The sequence below is a fragment of the Cupressus sempervirens genome, chromosome 11 (genome assembly GCF_028749045.1).
Source record: "Cupressus sempervirens isolate cs-2001-9-10 chromosome 11, ASM2874904v1, whole genome shotgun sequence".
NCBI classification, from domain to species: Eukaryota; Viridiplantae; Streptophyta; class Pinopsida; order Cupressales; family Cupressaceae; genus Cupressus; species Cupressus sempervirens.
In genome coordinates this window covers 379837988-379845005 of record NC_143128.1, presented here as the reverse complement: position 1 = coordinate 379845005, position 7018 = coordinate 379837988, and the positions used below count along the sequence as shown (strand labels likewise).

Genomic DNA, 7018 nt, shown 5'->3' with positions numbered 1-7018 from the left:
AGGATGAAACCAAGGAACCTGCCATTACATTTAGACCCTTAACAATGGAGGACCTAAGGGAAGCAAAGAAGCAGATATTCCCAAGTTTTTCATTTGAAGGTGCTGGAATGAATGAATGGAAGGAATGGAATGAATTGTATGGGGACATGCAACATATTGAAGAGGAGACTTCATTCATATTGCAAGTGATCAGATATGGAAAAACATTGGAAAAGCCCCCATAGTAGAGAGGAAGACTTTATATTCTTTGAGGTGACCACACATTTTTAAAATACTATGTCAACCTCATCTCTTATGATATGATAACTTTTGCATTTGTAATGCAGCCAGGGACATACTTCTGTCATGTGCACTATGGTCTTTAGAGGGTGGCGGGACTGTATGGATGGTTGATAGTGGAGGTGGCTAAGAAGGAACCCTTCTCCTATGATGGAGAGTTGAAAATACTATTGGATGACTAGTGGCATGACAACATGTATGAGCATGCATATGAACTCTTTGCTGGCCCATTTCACTAGGTCAGGGAATCTCAGAGTCTCCTAATGGATGGAAGAGTACAATTCAATTGCTCCAAGGCAAGTAGTAGGCACTACAATCCTAGCAATCCATAATTCTTGCTCACACGTCATCCAGTGGAGAGTGGGAAAACATACCACTTACACATTGCCAGTGTGGCATCCTTGGCATCCCTCAATTTTGTTATTCAGGGTCACAAGATGACAGTTGTGGAGGAAGATAGACATTACGTGGAACCCTTTGAGGTGGACAATCTTGACTTGTATTCAGGAGAAACATATTTAGTTTTGGTGAAAGCAAACCAGGACCCTTCTAAGAACTACTAGACATGAGTGAATGTGAGAAGTAGAAAGCCAATGATGCCCACTATATTGTCAATTTTTAGTAATAATCCTAAAAAACTCCTCGTTGGTGGTTCTCCCATGAGCCCACCTTGGAATGACTTTGCCTACAGAAAAAATCTAGCCAAAAAATATTTGGCTCTCAAAGGAGTAGAAAAGCCTCCTCCTCAATGATCACAAAAGTAGGTGATTTTACTCAACACACAAAACCACATAGATGGGACTATAAAGTGGGTGATCAACAACATTTCCCTAGTGCTGCCTCCCACTCCATACTTGGCCACCATGAAGTACAATATCAAGGGCACCTATGATAAGAAAGGGTAAATGTGTAGTATGCAAAGGAGGTCAAATGTGGCACGAAAGAGAGCTCCACCAATAGTAGACAGGGAAGCTGACTAAAAGCCACATGGAGGTAGTTGCCCAGAGCAGACCACATAGTGTGTTAGAGAGGAGTTTTAAGGAGATCTGCATGAGACATGAATATAAAAATTGAAAAGAAAAGCTTCCAGTATTAACAAGAACAACATCCATGTCCAAAGAGCCCAGGACATGGGGAAGATTTTACCAATGCAAAAGCATACAATGGTGATGATTACAATGGAGCTCTAATTGTCAATAGAGCATATGCACTGAAGGATGCGGTTCTTGGCATGCTTTCTCAAATAGATCCTTTACTAGTTGCCTTCTATGATAAAATTGCTACTCAGAGTGGGCTCACACGTCCATCAAAGGATTCAACTACAAATTTCCTTCCAAATCTTGTTGCTCGGCCAATTCATATTACAAGAGCAAGTGCATGCCTACGCAATGTTTAGCCTAAAATGTATGTATCTCAAAGCTACGAGGTATTGAAATACTCAAAGTGAAATAGTGACCTTGACCAAGGTGAAATTGTGGTTGGTAACTCTGATCTATTTGCTGAGGATAGTTCACAACCAATGGAGATCGATACTTCTGGGTAGAATACTCTTCCAACAAAATGCTCTCATGATAGCTAGACAAATGAGTAATCTGTGGTCCATGTTTTAGAGCAGAGGCGAAAAGAAAGAAAAGTGGAGTTATCCCACATTTTTTAGGATGGAAAATTTTTGCAGTTTAAATACAAACTTACTCAATAGCTTAGTGTCACAAAGGAAACCACCTTTTGAAAGGCTACAAGTTTGTGGAAGCACCCACCATTCCAGCCAGCCAACTGGCGATGGTTAATAAATTTTGACGAGGAATGTAAAACAACATAAGCATAAACCAAGTCACCAAAAAAGTTAGTAAATCTGGCTATTCGCTATGTTTCTAGCCAAAAAATCTCAGAAATTCGGCTAGCGACATAGCGAGGTCACTAGAAAACTCTAAAAATTGGCAAAAGAAAACTCCAAGGTAAAAAAAACATGGGTCTCACTTGAATATGTAGTCAACAAGCTAGGGAGTGGCAAGTGGTGACTAGAGAGTATGTGTAGTAAGGAGGAGATGATGTGGCAATCATTAGACCAATCATAAGGTGCCATGTGGCATAAATTTTGAAGTAGACTAATGTGTCAAGTAGATCTTGTGATGCGTCAGATTGTGCCACATGGCAGATCGTGTGATCATTGCTATCTCACCAAGCGAAGATGCTCACGGGATAACCATAGTTACATAGCGAGGGTTGTTGAGATTGTGACACATGGCACCTAGTTGTATAAGCCTAAGCTAGTCATGTGATGACACATAGTGGGATGGTCAAACTATATTTGACCTAGAATGAAACTTGAGAGGGAAAATTTAAAGAGTTTTAAAAAAAATATTTAATTTTAAAAGATTTTTCCTCCAAGCATGTAGTCATCAGACATTTTAAATAATGTCTATTTTTTAATATAGTTTAAACTTTGAAAAGTTTAAATTTTTGCAAAATGAATATGGAAGCCATGAGACAGAGGTCCGAACTTCAAACAAGCATAACTTGGGCAATTTTTGTCAAAAATTGGCACTCCAATATACCACCAAAATTGAGAGAATCTTAATTTTCTAAATTTGAGGTGGGTTTTTGCACAGGTGTTCACCAGTTCTTGCTATAGGCCAATTTATGATTTCTAGGGCATTGGCAACAGAATAGGAAAATTGGATCATTGAGCATCAAAGTTTGTTAAAGGGTAGATTAAAAAAACTTTTGAAGCCTAAATGTCGAGAAAAACAATTTGAAAAGGTTGTATTGGCTTTTTGAAGTCACTATGTAACTAGTTTTTCACCTTTTACCGTGAACTCATCTTTAAAATCAGAAATTAGTTACGATGGTGAATCAAATATCTCAGATATTTTTTCTTTGTAGAGCCATAATTATGAATATTTGATTCACCAGTTGAAGGAGAAGATCAAAAAGATGCTTTAACCTATTGAGAAGGTTTTCCAAATGGACAAATGTCATGTTTAGATTAGATCTGGGAATGAAATCTTCTCCTATATCTTTCTTTCTTCTTCTCTTTTGGGGGTGGGTAGTTTGCTCTGGGTAATACCAGCAGGGTTCCAGTTCTACTGTTGAAACCAGGGTTGTTGATGGTTTTGCTTCCTGTCTATTGAGCTGAACTCTAGCAATAAAGGCCACACACCTGTTTGTGTGCATATTTTCATTTCATGTCATGTATTGTCATTCTGAGATACTGGAAATTGATGCTAGATTATGTGAAGTATCTTGAGTTACATTTTGTGTTACCAGTTTGTGTATTTGGTCTTTCCAAGGATAAATACAAAAGGGGATTTACATGATTTATCTGTGTTCTCTAATTCTGTCTCTTGATTCTTCATGTGTTATTAAATTTTGGATTAAATGGATAATGTTCATTTGATTTAAAGCAGCTTAGATGAGTTGTATGTCAGATCTTTGTTGCTTTTGACTCAAGCAGTCAAGAAATGCTTCATCATTCTGGTAGGGTTTTTGGGTTCATGAAGGTGATATTGCATAAGGATGGGATTTGGGGATTTTAGTTGACAAACTTGATTGTAATGCAATCTAGTTAGGTCATCCTGCTGGTAATGACTTTATGTTTCAATGGATAAGGCACCGATCACTAAATCAAATGCAAGCTAATATGAAGGTTATTCACACAAATCATTATTAATCAAAATCATTTCAGTATTTCATGTTTTATAGTGGGCTGCAAGGAATTAACCCACACTCAACTTATGAATTTCATAGATATGCATCTAGCTACTATAGATCTATGTCATTTAATGAGTTATTAGGCGATATAAGGGGTTTTTGTCTACTTAATAGATTTAGAGATATGTTTTTGCATTGGTACGGTATCAGTTGAATCTAAGGTCTACCCACCTAGGTTTAGCAGAGCTTGAAGTAGAAGAAGGGTCAAGCCTTATAATTGGCCTTGTGTCTGAAATGATATGTTGAGAATGGGAGTTAGCTGCCCCTAGATATGTCATATTCTCATGGGGATAATTGAAAACTTGGTAACATTTTCAAACACCAACAACTCCAAGGTTTCTTAGGAATAGAAATAGGTGTATAAAAACTAGTATTTTGACTCACTCCTTTTGCAACTTGACAAAATCCACAACTCTTTGCAAATTTTTGAACATCCTTATACATTTGTGGCCAATAATTCTCCTTTAGCAAACTCAATGTCTTATCAATCCAAAATGTCTAGCTAATCCACCACTATTATTTTCCTTAATCAAATTCAACCTTATAGAACTTCTAGGAATACACAATTGAATACCTTTGAACAACATACCTTCTTGAATGAAGTACTCATCGTACTTACCTATGTGATCTCTCAGATTTGGTGCTCTGCACTCTTTCCATGCCTCAAAAAAATTAGGATCAGCATTATACAACTCTTTTATTTCATCAAAACCAAGAATGTCTTCTACTCAAAGCATCAAAAACTCTATTAGTAACTCCACTCTTATGCTTAATGACAAATGTAAATTTTTTCAAGTACTCAACCCACTTTATATGTCTTTGATTCAATTTATGTTGACTTCCCAAGTATTGTAAAGCTCTATGATCAGTATACAACATAGGCTCCTTAGGAATCAAATAATGTCTCCACTTCTTCAATGCTTGAAAAATAGCATAAAATTATTGATCATATACAAAATATTTCCTTTTACCATCATTCAATTTCTCACCAAAGAAAGCAATAGGTTTACCTTCTTGAATTAATACAACTCCTATTGCATTACCACTTGCATCACATTCAACTTGAAATACCTTATTGAAATTAGACAAATCCAATATAGGTAACTCAACAACCTTTTGTTTCAAAGTCACAAAACTCTTATCAGCTCCCTGTGTCCACTTGAATTCCTTTTTATCTCCTCTGATTGTCTCAGTCATAGCATTCCAAATAGAACTAAAATTCTTTATAAACTTTCTGTAAAAACTAGCCAAACCATGAAATAATATTACCTTACCTACATTCTTAGGTGTAGGTCATTCCAAAATTTCTTTAACCTTCTCAAGATCCATCTTCAACCCATTAGCTAAAATAAAAAGTCCCAAATACATAATCTCTTCTTGCATAAAAGAACACATTTTTAGATTAATCAGCGACTTTCCTCTTTCAACCTCCACAATACTTGTCTAATATGCTCAAGATGTTCTTCCTTAGTCTAACTCAATATCAAAATGTCATCCAAATAAACAATCACAAACTTACCCAAGAATCTTTTTAGAACTTCATTCATTAACCTCATGAAAGTACTAGGTGCATTAGTCAAACAAAAATTCATATCCAACCATTCATACAAACCATGTTTTATCTTGAAAGAAGTCTTCCATTCATCACCTTCTCGAATTTTTATCTAATGATAGCCACTCTATAAATCAATCTTGGTAAAATACCTTTCTCTACTCAAATAATCTATTATGTCATCCATCCTTGGTATAAGAAACCTATATTTCATTGTGATTTTGTTAATAGCTCTGAAATCAGTACACATTCTCCATTCTCCATTCTTTTTAGGTGCTAGTACCATAGGTACATAACATGGACTAAAAATTTCTTTGATTAAACCTTTCTGCAACAACTCATGCACTTGTCTATTAAGTTCTTCATTCTTTGTAGGTTTCAGTCTATACGGTTCTTTGTTTGGAAAACTAGCTCTAGGAATTAGATCCATACAATGACTTATACTTCTTACTAGTGGTAAACCATCAAGAATATCCTCAAGAATAATATCTCTATATCCATTTTGCAACCCTATAATTTCTTTTCATTCTTGGCTACTACTATCAAATTTTGCTTCTCAATCATTACTACCAACACTCAGTCCTCTAGGAACTATAGCAAAACAAACTTGATTCTTCTTTAATTCCTTTTCAAATTGCTTTCCATTAACCATGCAAACTTTTATTTGAGTACAACTAACCTCATCTATAATTTCAATCAAAGGAAGCAATATTTTTTTCTTCCCAATAACCCAAAGAGTATATTGATTCGATCTTCCATCATGTACAACATATCTATCATATTACCAAGGTCTACCCAAAAAAACATGACAACAATCCATAGGCATAATATCACATAAAACTTCATGAAAGTAATGTCCAATTTTGAACTTCACAAGGCATTACTCACTTACCAATATATTAGAGTATATTGATTCGATCTTCCATCATGTACAACATATCTATCATATTACCAAGGTCTACCCAACAAAATATGATAACAATCCATAGGCATAATATCATATAAAACTTCATCAAAGTAATGTCCAATTTTGAACTTCACAAGGCATTACTCACTTACCAATATCTTATGCTCATCTTTGATCCATGAAAAATGATAACATTTGGGATGTTTCAGCCTTTGCAACTACAACTTTGTAACTAACTCTTCTGATGTCAAATTTGTAGAACTTCCACTATTAATTATCACCTTGCAACATTCTCCATCCATCTTACATCGTGTCTTGAAAATACTTCTTCTAAGGACAAGTTCCATGTCACTTTCTTTATTACATAAGGTTCTTCTCACCATTAAATTTTCTCTAGCCTCAGGTCCACTTGGTGAACTCTCAATGTCTCCTTGAATCACAACATCTCTATTATTCTTCTCACTTTTACAAGATCTACATTCAAAAGATCTATGCCCTTCTTTTCCACATATGAAACAATTACCACAAAAACTAACTCTAGAATAAGATTTACCTCTTCCTTGGTAAGA

At 35.6% G+C, this 7018-nt stretch overlaps 1 pseudogene; it reads left to right on the top strand.

Moving 5' to 3' along the window:
* The first annotated feature begins 299 nt into the window (after positions 1-299).
* LOC149529636 (L-ascorbate oxidase pseudogene) lies at positions 300-1184 on the top strand (annotated as a pseudogene).
* Positions 1185-7018: the final 5834 nt, after the last annotated feature.